Source organism: Chrysemys picta, chromosome 1, assembly GCF_011386835.1.
Source record: "Chrysemys picta bellii isolate R12L10 chromosome 1, ASM1138683v2, whole genome shotgun sequence".
NCBI classification, from domain to species: domain Eukaryota; kingdom Metazoa; phylum Chordata; order Testudines; family Emydidae; genus Chrysemys; species Chrysemys picta.
In genome coordinates this window covers 115856569-115875781 of record NC_088791.1, presented here as the reverse complement: position 1 = coordinate 115875781, position 19213 = coordinate 115856569, and the positions used below count along the sequence as shown (strand labels likewise).

The 19213-nt window shown below is 41.3% G+C and overlaps 1 long non-coding RNA gene across 2 annotated transcripts in view; it reads left to right on the top strand.

The window, feature by feature from the left end:
* The window catches only part of LOC135975703 (uncharacterized), a 41830-nt gene extending 23670 nt beyond the window's left edge, over positions 1-18160 (top strand). For both annotated transcript variants that reach the window (XR_010592702.1, XR_010592699.1), the window contains 2 exons: positions 13244-13327; positions 13701-18160. This is a non-coding gene — a long non-coding RNA (uncharacterized LOC135975703). The remainder of the gene's footprint in view (positions 1-13243; positions 13328-13700) is intronic.
* The last annotated feature ends 1053 nt before the right edge of the window (positions 18161-19213 follow it).

Below are 19213 nucleotides of genomic sequence, written 5' to 3'. Positions count from 1 at the left end.
GCCAAACTAAAGTTACTCGCCACTCCTTCTGAAGATGTACATAGCTCTATACAGACTCTTCATTCCATAATCAAATTTCTTCAGTAACTCTCACCAAACCATAAGAGGATTGTTACATTTATCCTATAGGGAGGGAACATTATGAGCTATAGTCTCCTCCCACTCTAAATTTACACCAGTGTAACTTATTCTGTGGAAGTCAATGGAGTTAAGTGCTATAAGTGATATGAGACTCAGGCCCAGCAAGGCAGAGATATTGCAGGAGTAGTCAATGTTTTTAGAACATGGCAGTGCTTAAGAAAAGCTTTGTGGGTGTTTTCACTGTCACTCATCCATGCAGAAGATGGGCATTTCTTTATGCTGCTATATTTCACTTATTATTACCGACACTCCTTAGGCAGTCATGTTAATACTTGTACATGATATAAAAGGAGTGTTTTATAATTAGGCACATGCACACATGAAATATCCAAAACTAAATTAAGCCTAAATGGATTTTCAAAAAGTTGTAAAATACTCTTGCCCAGATTTTGTACTCTCAAATGGATTAATCTGAAAAACAACTGGGACTCAATTTAGACTTTCCTGGCAGCAAGCTAGTGAAACGTCAAACCCACAATTTTACTTTATTGAAGACCCTCCTAGGAGTCCATCAGAAAGAACTGTGTCTGCTTGGTAGCCAGGGATCAGTGGGAGGTAATATTTAGCTTATTAATGTGAATGTGATGTTTGTATAGTATTGATGCATAGCACTAAACCAGGACCTTGATCCAATTTCCCAACTCCCCTTTCGGCCCCTCCCCCACAACTTTATCCATGTTTCATTGCTTTTTTTTTTAAACAAGATCTTGCATAATATCAAAGTGCATTTCAGATGGTCCCAAGATATTCAACACACAGAATTGACTTGTAGACTGGAATGGTTGAGTAAATTGTGTTCTACTTGTAAACATCTATTTTTTTTTCCCTCCTGAAAAGACTCTGTATCAGAGTCCAGGCTAATTTTGAAAGGCCCTCAGTTCCAAGGCAACTGTATTTATTAGGAAGTGTCTATGCTCAACAAGAGAATGGTTTTCATTGGTACTTGGCAATACAGGTAGGACATCCTGAAGTTCTAATCATAAATAGACAATGGACTGGTTACTGACAAAGCTTTTAAAAAATGAAAGGCTTCAAAACAAAATGCAGAAACTTTTAGCCCTACTGTCTTCTCAATCAATCAGAAGCAGGATGGAGAATTCTCTAGATGTTATGACTCACGACATGCCGTACAATACCTCTGACTTACAATTCTATTTGTGGGGTATAGCACTGGGTTACTGGGGAGTGAGAGTATAGTGAGAGCGAAGCTACAAGGCATGAAACTGACATGAAATAAGTATTCAGGGCTAGCTAACAGAATGCAAAAGCAAGGAGTTTCCTCGGTTAGCCAATGAGGATAAGGGAATACTTACTTCCCTAATACTGTATCATAAATTTGAACCCTTTGAACTGCTCCTGTATTTCCCTCTCTATGGTTGAGCAAGGGCATACTCTCTAAGCTTCTCACTCCCCAACATTGCCTCTCTTGGGTGGAGACATGTCTCTTTCCTTTCTGACCCAGGTATTTCCAGGCTGCACAGTTCCCTGACTATACTGTGATTTTTTTTTCCCCCCCGGCTCCCAGCAAAAGACAGTCTAAGCAGGCCTGCTTCACTTCCCTTCTCACAGATGGTACGCACTGTGATTGCTCAGAAACAGCTGCATGGTAACTTATAATAGTGGCAAACTGTAAGGTAGAAAGTATTACAGAGAAAACATATTACAAACAATCAAAGAACCTACACACATGCCAATGAGCTTTCCCGAAATCATCCCCTCACTGCAACAAGGGCTCTGATTGGTGATTAGTCCTTCACACCCCACACAGGGGTGTTCCCTGTGGTCATAAGTTCATCAGAGCTTCAGCTCAGAATAAGCAGTCAGTTTTATGAGGCGTCAGCCAAAATCCTTCCAACCTTTCCCTAAGGAGTCGGGGGGGGGGGGGGGGGGGGGGCCTTGGACCAGAAATCCTGTCAGTTTGTTGGATCAGAAAGGAGGCCCTGAACCAGTTTAAAACCAGGCTATTTAACCAAAAAATCCTTTTGTCTTCTGGTTCTTGGAGAATCCAGTTTGAACTAGTATGCGCACTTCTCTAGGGTATGGTGTTTCTCTGGAGATATTACAACCGGAGTGACTTTGCCTAATCACCCCCTGATGTTCTCTTATTTACCCTTCCCATGGTAATGTATACAATTCCTTGATATTTGCATTTTTAGTACAATGAACTCCAAAGATACTAAACTCAATTCAAGATGGTTTGTCCAGGATATTAGAGGACACAGTCATACCTTTCATACCCATTACTGCCTTTGGTGACTTCAGTGGGGCTACTTTATGTGAATAACTGTTCATCAGTAGGAGTAGGACACAATCTGTCCCATGAGGAATAAACTAAATGATACAGACAAGGTTTCCTATTGTCTCAGGCTACACTAACCTCTTTAAATCAAAAGTACCCAGGCTCAATAATGAGATACTTTATTGATCATGTCTGTATTGTGTGGGTGTCCGAACAATCCAGACTAAATTCTCTAGGTCTTGTCTCGGCATACACCAGACTCGGTGCAAGTGCGAGGCAGGATACTCAGGGGACAGGTTTTTCCTTTGGTATTTCCAAAGTTCTGCTCAGGAATTTGGAGGGGAGATTACTGACAGTAAATCCTATGATAAGAAATTAGGACATGGTGTCCAGAGGCAAAGGTAGTAAGAGACTGAACTGATATAAAGGGGATATTTTCTTGCAGCAATGTTTGACAACATGCATGGAAAAGTGAACTACAACAAAGAGGTGTGGGATTTCAGTGATCTCCATGAAAGATGAACTGATCTCAATGAGATACTGCATATACAAACCAGGAAGGTGGAAATAACCACTGGCCCCGGCTTTTTAAAATGGAAACTAGTGTATAAAAAGCAGTCCTACAGAAAAAATTGGGGACAGAAGGGGTGGTAATAGATAATATTTAATATCTTAGCATGCAAAGACATTGAAAACAGGCTAATGGCCAGCCTTGGATACATATCCTGCAATGTTTAGGAGGATACAGTATCAACTTGCATTGTATTGCTGTGGTCAAACATAGGCTGTTGTGCTCATTTCCATTTTACACAGCAGATTAGCGAAAATGAAAGAATGTGGAACTTTAATGATTTGATAAATAACTATCTGAGATCATGAGAGAGAAGATTGAGAGAATTTAAGTTCTGTAGCCCAGAATAGAGGTACATGATTAGGCTGTAGAATGTAAACAATTACATGGGGATTGCAGAGTAAGAGAAAGGTCAGAGGCTCGATAAACAAGAACAGTGAAATAATGTAGGAAAGACTTGGAACTGAAGACAGAGGGCCAAAATCTGCCCTTTGTATTCAATGAGTTGCATGCAGCTATATTAGGCTCAAAAAGGCCCAAGGAATTTGGATGGTACATACAGCAAGCTTCTCTATGGTGGGGATGATAGAACATTGAAAAATATTTCAACATTTGAGGTTCTGTCACTGCAGGTGGTCAGAAATAAATTCAATAGACTTCTAGTGTCAATTGTGTGGAGAAAAACAAATCATGTGTGATCTGAGATGTTCTTTCACCAGTTTTTTTAAGGTTATGTTTAATTCCTCCATTTTGGTGATGGTTGTTATAGGAAATCTGTTACTTAGCAGGAATTCTTCTCTTACTTCTATTGATAACGCTAATGAAACGGTGTTTACCAACACATACATAAAACCAACAGCATTCTCCTGATCTTCATATATAGTGTATACAAAAAGGCTTCTTACGTTAAAGTCAACCTAAGATAATCACAGCATTTCTATCAGGGTCACCTTGCTTCCAAAATTTCTACCAATCTAGGAAGTTATTTCTTGGAAAGATATGAGGACAAATTCTCCCCTCATTTACACCAGTGTATATTTGGACTGACTCCAAATTAGCTGAAAATCCACTGAGTTAACTCTAGATATAGTGGTGTCAATCAGAAGAGAGTTTGGTCTATGCGCTGTCAAAAATTCTTATTCTAGAGTTAACACCATTCACCTGCACCACAAAAGAGCCCTCACTTATGTGAATATAAAATAAGGAAAAAACCAAATGTATTGAGATACAATAAAACTAGGGAATGAAATATTAAGAATACCACCTTATGCTCGCACTGTTCAATGGATTATCATTCCTTACATAATGCTCTTTAGACCATTAATCGACACCGAGGACACCCACAGGATGTTAGTTTATTATGTTTGGTATCTTGTAACTGCTGGTGCATTATGAGAGAAGAGTCTGTAGCAACACATGGCAATAGGGGAGCTGTACGCCCCATGCTTCATTACTTCTTGACCTTTTCGATGATACCCAATTGAAAAGGGATCAGTTTGTACATCTGGCGAAAGCCTAATTTACTAATATGCCGTCCTCCTGAGTCACTCTTGTAATATGTCTGCTGAACTTTTTATATATCTTGACCCTTCTTCGTTCATGTTGTTCTGTTATTTACTTTTGACATTCTCACACACACACACACACACACACACAGCCTCAGGGTTATCAATGAACTGCAAAATTTGGGGTTGTGGGGATGTCTTCAATGTTTTACGTTTTATGTGCTCAGAGTTAGACAAGAATAACATTGGATCTTTAACCCAACGGTTGCCAGGTAGTCATTCAAAACAACCAAAAGTTGTGCTTAGTCAAAAAACTAACCTGGTACAAATCTCTCAGCCAGCTAATTCGGTAACATGTACTCCATAGTCATAAGAAATATTGCTTTATACAACATATAAGTAACATCTCCTGAGATAAAACAGATTTTCCTTTTTGGAGCAAAATATAGAGCAGTATATCAGCATACAGCTCTATAAACATACAGAAATCTTATTCACATCATATTGTATTTATAGGACCAAGTCTCAGCATAACCCCACTGATTTCAGTTCAGCTATGCTGATTTGTACTAACTAGATGAAGATCTGGCCCACTGTATTTTTCCCAAGAATCATTCATTCCCAAATTTAAAGCAATTGATTCCCACACACAAGCAGACCCTTTTTTGTATGCAGTCTCACATGATTATACAAAATGGATCCATTTCCCTCTTTTGAATACGAAATAAATAAGGGGAAAAAACAGGCCATCCCATAAACTCTGAACAGAACACTTTTAAAATTTAGACCACGTATCAAATGAGTTCTATAATGTTTACCATAAAGTAATAATTTGCAAATAGAACCAAATCCTGAAACCCTTGATCACCTTTTTTTTTAAATTAGGACTTCAGTGTAAATTTTGCCTGACTAAACTCTAAGACCTACATGTATCCTAAACCTTTGATCTGAGAACGTCAAACTACCTCACAAATGTTAATTACAGATAGAAAAAAATCAGTGGTTCCCAAACTTGTTCCGCTGCTTGTGCAGGGAAAGCTGGGCCGGGCCAGTTTGTTTACCTGCCACGTCTGCAGGTTAGGCTGATTGCGGCTCCCAGTGACCGCGGTTCGCTGCTCCAGGCCAATGGGAGCTGCTGGAAGCAGCGCGGGCCGAGGGACGTACTGACCACTGCTTCCAGCAGCTCCCATTGGCCTGGAGCAGCAAACCACGGCCACTGGGATCCGAGATTGGCCAAACCTGCGGACGTGGCAGGTAAACAAACTGGTATGGTCCGCCAGGGGCTTTCCCTGCACAAGCGGCGGAACAAGTTTGGGAACCACTGAGATTAGATAAATGTCTCCAGTATTCATGCCAGGATTGGTCCTTCACTGAAGGAAAGAGAGGATGACTCAGAAGTGTTAGTCATGACTAGGCCTGCCCTTTGAGGTGGCCTCTCAAACAATTTCCACAGCAGTGACAAGGATAAGTATGACCATTTTATGGAACTTGTTTCTTGTATTAGCAGAAGGGAGGTGCTCTTTTTTTCTGATTGGAAGCTGACATTTCTCTCATTGGATTTGCAGAATATTTTCCTGTCATGAGGTATCCTCTTTCAGGTCTACTATTTGTATTGCAGAAGTATCTGGGGGCTCCAGTCTTGGACCAAGACCTCATTGTGCTAGATGATATACAAATGCAGAACAAACAAACAAAAAGATCTCTGCCCCAAAAGCAAGGAGATTGCTCTTCTAATCACACCTATTTTGTTCACACAGTCTTCTTCCATGCATATACCTAGAAAATGCTTGAAATGCTCACTTTAAAATGCCTGAGTCAGATAACTGACTAGGTCCCTCTGCTTTTATGAAAGAGTTCTGATATAGTTAACTACTGGAGCATTGGCAAGTTTCCCCTGAAAACACTGTACCCATTCAGGATGAACATTGGACAAACTGTAAACCAGACAATGGGTCCATCAAGTCAGTGATCCTGCCTTTTGCAGCGATCTGTATCTATTGCTTCAAAGGAAAGCAAAAAAAAAAAGTCCCTCAATACACCCAGCCACTTGTAAGAATCACCCCCTTAAGATGGACAAGGAGACAAATGAGAACTCTCAGCAAGGACGATAGAGAACTTTAAGTGAATGCTTTCCCTTTAGTTTCAGAAACAGGTTACAGATTAAGTCTTATGTTTCTCCTTCAAGTTGGAGGAAGGTCATTCATTTTCCCCCCCAAAGTATCTAAATTCCGCATAAACCTGTGATTTCTTCAAAGAATAAATAATTTTCAACAATAGATATTGGGTAAAGAGTCATCAAACTGAACTATAGAAAGTGTTATTTTAGTCTAAAGGAAGGAATTCCCCAGCATTTTGCATTTCCTGCATGAAAAAGTTTTGCATTCCTCATGCTGCAGCCTTGTCACACATTGCAGATCACATTTAGGCCTTAACAGTTCCCTTGCTCCAGCCACAAGGAGCAAACACTTAATGTCACTCTCAATTTCTACTCTTTGGTTTGTGATTAATGAAAACTAGAATAGGAAAGAACAAAAGTGAAGTCTGAATAAGAGAGAGTGTTGTGTATGTCTCTTTTGCACAGGTTCTATGAACGAAAATGGCGGCTGTCTGCATTCTCAGAAATTTAAAGGCTTAGTACTCCAAAATCAAAAGCAACATCATTTCATAGCTACAGAGACCATACATGTTAATGTTCTTCAGGAGGTTTTAAGGAGGTGGGGTCTAGCTGCTCTGGGGAAAGAAGCTAGGATGGTTAATTGTAGTCCTGCAGGATTTCCACATTTCACAAAGGACTCAACAAGAACTAAATAAAGAGAATTTAATCAGGTCTGTTAAAGGTGGTTTTTAATGAAGTGAATTCTGCAGAGTGTGATCATCATTAACATTGAGGAGTTAATCAAAAATCATAAAGCAAGAAGGGAAATTTAAAGCATCGAGGAAATATTGTACCTCTTCAAACCTGGATCCTTCTTTTAAAAAGGGGTGGGGGGTTGGAGAATGAAACAAAAATATTAATAAAAATTGGAGTTTTAAATAAAACCAAAAAACGATTTCTCTCCATCAAGTAATTCCTCTTCTAGAGAAGAGGGGGAGGTTTCTGACTCCTGAGTCACACTCCCAGGACAGGTTGTTGCCTAGTGATTACTTTGAGATGGTGATTAAAGAAGTAATTTTAAAACACTAGGATTACAAAAGGAAAGAAGAACTTAAAACTGCCTTGAAAAATTATTCCACATCCTTCACAAGAAGGAAAATAACCTACCTGTGAATGCCACTCTAGAGCAGTGGTTCCCAAACTTGTGCAGGGAAAGCCCCTGGCGGGCCGGGCCGCTTTGTTTACCTGCCGCGTCCGCAGGTTCGGTCGATCGTAGCTCCCAGTGGCCACAGTTCGCTGCTCTAGGCCAATGGCAGCTGCTGGAAGCGGTGGCCAGTACGTCCCTCGGCCTGCGCCACTTCCAGCAGCCCCCATTGGCCTGGAGCAGCGAACTGCAGCCACTGGGAGCCGCGATCAGCCGAACCTGTGGACGCGGCTGGTAAACAAACCGGCCCAGCCCACCAGGGGCTTTCCCTGCACAAGCGGCAGAACAAGTTTGGGAACCACTGCTCTAGAGGATGTAATTAAAGGGGAAATAAGTACTCGCTAACCAAGGGAAGTTTGTCAATGGGGCAATACATGAAATATTGTAAACTGGAAAAAAAAAACTACTTTACTTTACTATGTGTGTTTAGTACAAATATCTAAGGCAGTAGTCCTCACAACAGAGATGGTGAGTCCTTCTGAGGTGGGATTATTGAACTGGAAGCCACTTGGATAAAGTAGAAGCATCAGAGGATATGTCTACACAGCAAAGAAAAACCTGCGGCTGGCCCATGCTAGCTGATTCGGGCTCACGGGGCTCAGACTGCGGGGCTGTTTCAATGCTGTGTAGACTTCTGGGCTCACACTAGCACCCTGGCTCTAGGACCCTGCAAGGTGGGAGGGTCCCAGAGCTTCGACTGTAGCCTGAACCTGCAAGTCCATGTGTGGAGCAACTGATTAGTACAGCCAAATTTTCAAGGTGACTGCAGAGAAGCACTCTTAGAGAGATGGTGTCTGTCACAGTCTCTTTTGAGGGGCCCTAGTTTCTCCTGGCTGACCCTCCTTAGTGTGCCGTTAATCAGGCCAATGCCTAGATCTTCACCTCTAATTCAGGCTAGCAGCCCTTCAAGAGACTAGAGCAGACTATAAGCCATAAAATTGATTACTTTCTTAAAGGCAGCCTGGTGCAGGGCTGCCTCCCGTTTATTGGCCAAGGCCTTTCTGGTTCCCCTTTCTTCTCTGTACTCTCTCTCTCCTTTATAGCAGGCCTTGTTTCTCTATTGGTTGCAGCTGTAGGTGCCTGTCTCCATGATTGACAGCTACATGAGGGTGTAATCAAGCTGCTTGCTGGTAATTAGGAGAGGTTCTCCTTCCCGCTTTATGCTCAGCATGGGGTTTGTAAACTCGATTGCAGTGTCCAAAGAACAAACATTTCTGATCTTCTTCCAGATCTTCCAAAATGGTCTGAAGAAACAATTTCGGACATGGACAATCCCAACACTACAGAAAATATTCTGAATGGAAAAGAAGGTTGGGGGAATAATGAAAGGAGGAGGAAGACTGATACTGGGTCTTAAAACTGAGAACCTATTTCCACAAGAAAATATCCTTATGAATGTCTCATTCCATGAGAGACTAGGCCAAATCCACCACAAAGGTTAAGCAACGGCATTATTGCAAACCCCAAAATACAGATTTCAACGAATCCACAAAGTCTAAAAATCCAATAGCAAGAGATATAGTGTGCCATGCACAGTATAGCTCAGCTGATGGAGATAAAGGCCCATTCAGTTTATGCCGCCATATAATCCTTTCAAAGGATTACACGCAGTCTTCAGTTTGGTTTTAAAGAAATTTCCAAGAGTAGCCATAGTCAATATATGAATCCTATTATTCATTTGATTGTCCATACCCATATGGAACTTTAGAACATATGTAGATCAGACACTTGCACATAGGTTCAAGCATATCCCTAGAAATATCTAAATTTCACTTGCAACGCAACCTATTCAGTACAAAACTGCATCGCCTCCCTACTAACATTTAGACATGCAAGTAGTCCTGTTGAGCCTATTCATGTGTCTAGAGTTACCATTTAAAGGACTAGAACCCAGTCCCACGCCCTTTGACATCAATAGTAAAATTCCCATTGGCTTCAATAGGAGCAAGATTAGGCCCCAAATAATTAGCTTCTTTAATCTCCTCTGATATGTGTGAGAGGAGGTACTTGCACACTTGGAGAGTTGATAGTACAAATGATAATAGTGCTGTGATAGTCACACTGTTCTATCTGAGGAGATACTCCTATGGTAATGTGGTAGTAATAACATTCTACTTCAGAAGGTACCATCATAGTAATGGGGGGGGGGGGAGTTTCTTGTTTACATTCTTCAGATCAATATTTTGATGAGAAAATATGAAATAGTTAAAGACAGCAGATAATTTTTGCCGTACTTTTGCAATGCAAACATTCTTGCTCTAATATACCTATGGCTACATCCACACGTGTGAGTGTCCCCGGGGAGTTGTTTGTGAAATTCTAGTGTCTGTATCCTATACCTGCACTGAGTGGCCATATGTGCTGCACTGGGAATGGGTATATGGAGTGTTTCCACAGCCATGCTGCCCCTTATTGGTATGTGACATTTGTGCTACTATTTCGGGGGTGGGCTATCCCAGAATTCTGTGCATTGCAGGAGACACTCTAGGAAACCCCTTGCTGCATGTTGCTGGAACTGTCTGCCTCCTTGACATATCTGGTGATGGCAGCTCCCATTCACCTCTCCCTTCTGCCCAAAGACACAGAACAAGTTCTGGATGACGTGTTTCTGCTCCTGCTACTTTTGGGGGAGAGAGGAAGGAGTGTTCATGAAGCACAGTACTCAATCTGCTAGTTATTTGATGGAATTGGGCCAGACCTTTTTTATATGCAGAAGATGGGTGACCAACAGGATGAGTGAATCCTCTGTGGTCCCATGGAACAGATACTGTCACTGCCCATGGGTGGACTGCTTCTCCTACCCAGGAGAAACCATCACAGTGGGGTGGGATCACGTTGTTTTGGACATCTGAGCTGATTCCCAGTGGTTTCAAAAGTTCCAGTTGAGGAAGCAGTCCTACATGGAGCTGTGCAAGGAGCTTGCACCAACCCTCCAGTGCCAAACCACTTTGTTTTCAGAGACCCATACTGGGGCAGAAGTGGATGGTTTTGAGGCAGTTCAATTGCCATCAATATTACAGTTCATTTTATCAGTCATTTATCATTGTGACATCTATTGATATGATCGGTTTCTATGTTATGTCATATGCAATCAATGTATACTCCACAGATTTAAGTTGTAGGTATAGATAGAAGTGAAAGACTGACAAGTATTTTTAGGAGTTGTGTGTATATTAGGTATATAAGTAAAGCATGGCTGTAATGCAAGACCTACAGGCTGAAGCCTGTAAGATTTCGGCTTAACCACTCTGGGCCTTAGTCTAAGAAGACTTGACATGGGTGACCCAAGACTGACCTTATGCCAATAAAACCACAAGATTACTGTAAAGGATATGCCAGTAGATGATGTTACAGAAAATGTCACTGTCTATCCAGACCTCAAGATACCTGATTGTAACATCACAAAGTTCTGTTCTAACTGCTGGTTACTCTGAAAACAGTTTGATGTAAATGTTACTAAGATGCTAACAAAGGAAAAGGGGAACTAAGACAACAGCCTATGAAAAGCAGAGCACCCCAAAATTTATGGGGTGTGGAAGTACAGATAAGGAAAAGGAGGGTTGGAACCCTCATGCATGTGCATATGAAGTTAGGCATGGTCAGAACAACAAGATAAGTGGTTCCCCTGGTATGGAGAGGGTGGGAAGACCTCGAGGGAATACCTCCCTGGGAAGACCCCAGCAGGAACCACCCCACTAAAGATGGTCACCTTTTGAGAGATCCACCAGACTCTATAATATCTTTGGGTATGTAAGTGTAAATACGGCATTGGCTATTGCTTGGGCTCTCATAGGTTGTGTAGATGGGTATGTGAGTGTAACTTATAAAGAAGATTTTTTTTTACTCACTATATTTGTTCTTTGTGTGCTCCTAAGAGTCTCCCAAGAGAATCATAAAGGATAACGTTCACCCTATGGATCTGAGAACTGTTGCACCACAGGAGCAGAGCTCACTAGCTAGGAACACTACAGTTTAACACAGAACTATCACGTCAGTTTTAAAAAGAGGCTACAATGCCTTATCAGGAGCACTCAGTTGTGACTGACCATAGAAAAACAAACAGATGTGTAACAGTTTGGAAGGGGCTTTGCAACTTTTTCTTACACTCTTCCGATAGCAATGATTACAGCACATATGGGTTACTTAGCATGATTACACCCAAGATTCACAGCAGTTAAGATTTCGTGGTGGGGAGGAGAGGGGCTATTAAACACTGTTCATTGTTTGATGCCTTCTCTGTGAATTTAATCTTGTGTCCTTTAACAGACTGTACATAGCTTTTTTTTATGGCTTTGGTAATATATTCTATGTACACTTCTCTTGTGTTTTCCATTCTGCTGCTGGTGAGAGGAGCATATACTTCAGAGCCACACCTAGCTGTCATTACCCCTCTGCTGCTTTCTTGACCATTAGGACATTTCAGACTGTGGTGTGGGAATAGTTGTGGGAGGGTCAGAGGATTATTTGTAGTGTAATGGCAACACAGCAGAAACACAATTCATCTGCAATGAAACTTGGGGACCTACCCTACACTTGCAGAAAATAGCCTGTTCCTCATACTTGGGGGGGGGGGGGGGGGGGGGAGAGTGTACCCACAAGGAAATGGAAAGTAAGAGTTACTGAAAGTGATACATGGAACACAACAGTAATTTTTTTTTCAAAAAGGAAACACAGATGAAAACACAATTGGTCACACTCCCTGAATAACCTACCCACATTATTGTCTATGAACCTGTCTCCTTTGCCCTTTTCCCCCACCCAGAGAAGGGGTGAACAGATGTGGGAAAAATGTCCTGGAAAACAAACTGGGATGTCTGCTGTGCAGCGTTTGGGAGCTGGAAACATGCTGGGCTTCAGGCAGTGCCTGGGACTCGGTTTCCTCCTGGGGGGAAGCCCTTGAAGTGGTTTCAGGTGCGGGCAGGCAAGGGAGGTGTTAGGCCAGGAGTGCAGCAGGCTGGGGGTTGAATCCTCTGCCTCAACAGCACACAGGGTGGCAGTTGGGGGAACATTACTGGGAGCAGGGAGCGGTCCCCCCTTCCCAGAGAGGAGCTGTGGCCATGCTAGCAGGCCCAAATGCGTTCGCCACTAGTTGAATGAGTGACTGCAGCAGAGCATGATCCCGTTCCTTGTGGCATTCATCCTGCTCCAGGAAGTGGTTCATCAGTGCCTCCTCCTGCCTGAGACCAAGGGTGGATCAAGTTCTGAGGAACTCAAACTGCTCTTGGTTCTTTCTGTCTGTGCCAATAAGTATGTTCTCCAGGGTCCTCCTCCATCTGCCTGTGCTGTCTCTGGGTTGCTGCTCCTGCCCTTCTGGTGGAATGGCTTTCCACTTGGCAGAGGAAAGTGCTGCCAACTCAAACACAAGCGTACCATTTTATTTATATATATATATATATATATATATATATATATATATATATATATATATATATTTTTAAGAAATTCCCCCAAACGTAGCTTCCAAAGCCCATAATACTGATATTTTCAGCATTTCAGGACTGCGACTGGTACATTCTCCTTCATTCTCAGACAATGTGGGCAGCCCCACAGGAAGGAGCAGAGACTAATAATGGTAAGATGCCTGAAATAATGCTTTCTAACTATTTTAATGCTTGCTTTATATTAAGGGACAGTTAGGGAGGGATTAAGTTCCTTCCAGATGCTACGTTACCAGTTATCAATTTCTTTGTTAAAGCCTGGCCATCATTTGGAGATTATAGATGTTTTCAAGGTGCTAGAATAGGAAAAAAACAAGAGCTGGCTTTCCCATCCTGTTGAGGACAACTGGCGATCTATGTCAGAGAGATGTTTCTGCTAATTGTCACCCCTCTATGTATTTTTGAGTGGGGAGGTTTGGTCACTTTCGAAGGTGGACCAAGGAGGATTGTATTGCCATAGAACCTGAATTTCTTCTATACCAAAATGTTGCTGAAATATGCTTACAGGAACTGGGAGGCAATTTTAGAGGAAATTGACTGACTGTATTCTAAGTTAGCAGACCAAGTTCCCATGGAAGAGGAAGAGCGAACTCCTGAGAATGCCCACACACCCCCATCCTTTCCCTGCATTGTCAGAAAATCTGGCCCACGTGTTCAGTGACTGGTGGTGAAAGGGACAAGAAAAGAAAGTCACACCACAACTCCATTTTGTTTCCTGAACATGAACTCTGCAAGCCGCTGTCTGCACCACTGCTAATGGACACAGCATTGTCTTTGCGCAGTCACCAGACCAGAATCTCACCCACCCCTGCTTTTCCTGGCTTTGGAATGGGGAGAGGCCAGACACCAGGATCTGGAAACAGTATAAAACATTTCCTGTGGTAATGGGGAGAAAAGACTGCTGTGCTGTTCCTTGGAAAACCAAAGGGTTCCCCCTTTCCAGACATGTACCCACACCTAACCCTCCTCTTCCATGCAGCTCCCGTTCATAAGGGAACAGAAAAGAAGGTGGGGTGGGAGGGAGAAGGAATCTTTTGACAACTGTAATTTTTCTACAACTGTCCTATCCTTAGGGAGTTGGCCAAGAAATGCACAGATGCAGGGGCACACTGACAGTTTACTAATAATCTTCATTAGCGCTGCTGCTATATGCATAACAGTGGTTCATAGGGCAGATAGCACTGGAGCAGGAGGGGCTTTTGGCAGAGATGGTGGGGTGGGGTCCATTGTAAAACTTACCTGCCTTGGATTCTGGTTCTTGCCATGGCTTGGGGTCCTCAGACTCTTTTGGGGTGGGCGATGTTGCTGAACCAACTCTGATGGATAGAGTGCAGAAATCACATGCTCCACTTTCTCCGGGTCTCCTGGTACTTCCTCCAGGGTCCCAACAGCCTCTTTGCCCCAGCCCCATTAGCATCCTGTCATACAATGAGGTTAGCAGGGTTGAGAAGGAGGTGCCCATCTGTTCCGGCCTCCCTGAAATCTCCCATACAGGTGAACGTTCCCACTGCGCCGGGCAAAGTCATGGAGGATAGTGTGCTCTTGACTGCACATTGATGAAAACCTGAGTATGCTCAGCGGACCAGTCAGCTGCTCTGGGGACGTGATTCATCGTAACCTATGCTAACCGGAGTGTAGTGGAAAACTGTCTGAAGTGGTCAGCACAGTTCACAACGTCCATTGGCAACAGGGGACCAAAGGATCTATACTGGTTAAGTGTCAGGCAGGAATGACTTTAATGCATTATGGGAATGGGCCTGCAAGAGTATTGAAACTTAGGACCTGGTACCTATCCCTGCCCACACAGCACTGTAGTACAGGTATGGGACCATGCCACAGGTGTGCTAGCTTTCTCACCGTGTGTCTTTCCTTCAGGCACGTGCTTCAGGAGTTCAAATGTGGCAATAGTGGGGTTATGGCTCAACAATGCATGTCATGTACGCTTGCAAGTGCAGATGTAGGCTATATCTGACAGTACTAGTAGGTATAGTTTAGTAGAAATTAGAAAACCTACCCATCAAAAAATTTGAGAGGCATTCCCCACAGACAACCCATTCATGGATTGTGTTACACACAACTCAAAATAGAAAGAAAGAGCATCCGTTATCTTTCTTCTTGGAGCCAAATACTCCCATCTTACTTTCCATCCTACACTTCTACCAGTCACCTTAGGTCCTGCTGGATTCCAGGATCCTATTTTGGATCTAAATCTTTCCGTCTTGAGACTATCACAATGGCTATTGAAAGGGGAAAAAATCATGACCAGGAAAGGTTCATTATTATCTTCTACCTGTAGTCTAGAGACTCTAGACTACAGGTATGTTTTAGAAATGAATGTTCAGACACGGGACTACTTGGCTCTCTCTGCCATTTCAGATGTGCTAGATTTTCCTCAGGAAAACCTTTTTATGGTACACAGCAACATTACCTTCTTAGTATTCTATGTATTAGAGATGGAAGCACCCTATCATCTTTTTTCTATCCACTGTCTATACAGGATTGTTCCCTAGAATATCTTTTCCTTTGTTTGTCCAGTCCTGTGTTCACTTGACACATGTGACAGGGCTTCCAACAATCTTCCATGGAAGGTCTACTGGAATGTGAAATCACATCTCCATTTATTGATTCTCTTCAGCTTAAAATTGCTTCTACATAATTTCATTTCTAGCTAGAGCTAGTCAGAAAGAGGTGGGTTTTTTCCTTGAAAGAAAGTCTGGATGAAAAAAACCCTTCATTCTAAATTGTTTTCATAGTTCAGTTCTCACAGGAAGCTTCAAACGGGCATGAAACTAAAACTTTTGTTTAAAATCCATTTATTTTTTTTCAGTTTCAAGAAAGCAAAAACAAATTTTAAATCAAAATGTCAATTGATAAATTTCATTTTAACTTAATGTCTTTTTAAAAAACAGCAAACTGAAATGACAACTTGAATCAATGAATTAAACTTTACATTTTGAATTTACATTTTCATTTAAAACTTTTAAATCAGAATTGACATTCTCCCAAGAAAAGTTTAGGTTTTGACAAAACTGTACTTTGCAGCAGGAAAGCTTTCTGCATGAAGTATTTTGGTTAGCTCTTGTTTTACCCCTTTCAACCCCCTCAGCAGCCTCTCTGCCTTCTAACATGCAGAACCCTTCTAACATGTACAATATTGCAGATGATTGGTCATATTGCCCATTTAAGGTATTAATTTTTGAGACAGCAGCCTGAAATTGTGTCCTGGGCTTTGATAGAACTTTAATATAATGGCATCTCATCATCTTAATAGGAGTGTTTGGGTTTTTTTTTCCTTTTTAAGTAGTAAATCTCATCAAACCCTTGCTCAGTCAGTAATGTGCATCAAGGAGTTTAAACTGTAACTAACATCTGACATCAGTTCCTTTTGAGCATAGGCGTAGAATGTTTCATGTCCATAAGGGGACTGCTGAGTGTAGAGGCACATTCTATAAGGAAGCAATATTGCACTTTTACAAAGTGCAAAGGGCAACAATAGAATTCCTTCCTGAAATAATCTGTTTAATCAAAACCAAGCAATAGTTTTTACCATTGTTTTGTCACAATCTTTGTTGTGTGAAAGATCAAGCACGGTACAAGTTACAAGTAGGTAGAGGTAAAGACCTTAGGAAGACTTCATCATTATTACTTTCATTCCTATATCCAAATGAGAAAACATGTTTAAATTATCTCTTGCAAGGTGGGTTGGGAACTCTAGTCTAGAGAGTCTGCAGTCTTCACGGAGCATTGAAATATCTGCTACAAGAGTTATTACTTCATCCTTAGAAGCTCTACAGAAGAAACGGTAAAGCAGCCACATGATTTAGCATTAAGATGCTAACCGAAATAATAGTAAGTTGGAAGTACAAGCATCGGTAGACACAGCATTTGGCAGGCAAGGCATCTTCCATGGTATGTATAAAACTAGATACTTCTCCAACATGGCCATGGGTTATTATCTTTCCCACTTTTCAGACTTAGACTTTTTGCAAAAAAAAAAATCTGAAAACATTATACTGAGTCAAATCCAGGGTTATTGTATTTAGACCCTGAACCTTAAGCTTTCTGACCACCTCAGTCACTTTCAAAGCAGGAATACAATTCTATTGTTCAGGGCTCCAAAGTGTAAATTTCATATATATCAGGAAACTAGCATTTTAAAAAACTTAAATCCTCTTAATTAACTTTAAAAATAAAGGTATTTTGCATAGTCAAACTACCTCCTCTACTTCTACATCACCATTCACAGAATAAAACTTAGACTTTTAGTTCTGATTCAGATCTTATAACTATATCTATTGCAATTCGTACCCACCCACATTGTCTGAGATAATTTCTAGTCTACTGTGTCCTACAATTTAGTATATCCCCTGAACACCTCAACTGTCTAAACAGAACTAGAATGAAAACTGAACTTTCTCTCAGCCCATGTTCAAATGCTTCTGTCTTCTCAACAAACTTAAAAGCCTGCACTTAAAACTTAAAAGAGCACTAGATCCTCTAATGGCTGACTCATTATCTTTCCTCTCAAATTGCCCAATTCTCTTTCCCTTTCTCTCCTCACCAATGTGTCATGGTGGTGCTACCATTTCCCATATTCCCCTTTAATGGACATCTCCTACTGATGATTTCTTCTTCCCGTCTCATTAGGAAGCACTGCCTCATATGTCCAACCCAACAGCCATTTCTTTGTCCTTATTTTTGGCTTCCTCACCAGCTTTAAGCTGCAACTGAATCTGCTCAGAAACAACTAACACTTTCTGGAAAGCTACAGCTATATCCCCTGATCAGCTCTTTTCTCTGACAGAAACAGAGATTACAGCATATAGCTTCCTCCTGCTGCTCTCCTCCTTCCTCTAGATTTAAAAAGTATTTATTACAAAAGGGGGTGGGCTCACAAAAAGCCTTCTCCAAGCACTTTTCAAAGGGGTAACGCCAATTGATCATTTTCTATTGAAGACCATTTTTTCTAACTTTTTTTTTTTTCCTAAATGAAATTTGTCATGGAAAAAACTGTATACAGGTAGTTTGAAATTGTTCAGGTTTTCAAATAAAAAAATATACAATTCTCCCCCTTTTTTAAAAAAAAAAGTGTTGTCACCCCTTTTTTCCATTTCCTCACTGGAAAAGGGTAAGGGAAGAGGGTAAAATACCAAACAAAATTGCAGACAGGTTTGAAAAAAAAAATCCTACAAAAAAAATGGTCATCTTTCAGTCAGCTCTGCTTGATGACATTCTTTGTTTATAGTGTCTCTAATTCTACCCTCACAACAATTTCCTTGTTGCTTTAAGCTTTTTTTTTTTTATGTTCAACATCTGATGCATTGATTTGTTTTCTAGAACACATATTTATAGGGCCTACTGCATGAAAAGCCCCTCTTTTCTAATTATGCTTGAGTGTCCGCTACAAGTATCTAGAACTGATCTTACTCCCAATTGTGAGATCTTGTGGCCTAGCCACCTCCTTATCACTAAGACTCCAGTAACAGAGCAACTGTTAGCATCTAGTATCCTTCTGCAACAGTAGTTCCATCTCTCTGCACTGAAATTGATTTTTACACCTGCTTAGCAAGTAAAGAATTAGAATATGTTGCTGTCTCTATCACCAGAGACTATGCAATAACACAACCAGTAAAAGATTTGGAAGAACAAGTGGCAGCATTTGGACTTGGAAGGATGAGTATGAGCTGACTGTGCTGAGTTACTACCTCTTGGTGTTGTGTGAAATGTGGCATTGAACATTGTGTTGCTATTCAGTGTCTAAATAGTTCCCTCAGCAGAAAGGCTAGTATTTCCTCATATGGCCAAACAAATTAATAGGTGACTCCATGATGCAACATTGACTGTATTGACAAGTAAGTTGTTGGCCAAACCTCACTCGTATGCTACTGCATTATTGTATTATTTTCTGACAATCCATCATGCAGACCTATTGATTAACAGCAACACCCAGCTTCATATGTAAAAATATGCAACTGCAGAGGACAAATACATGAATGTAATTTTAAGTGAGCATTCTATAG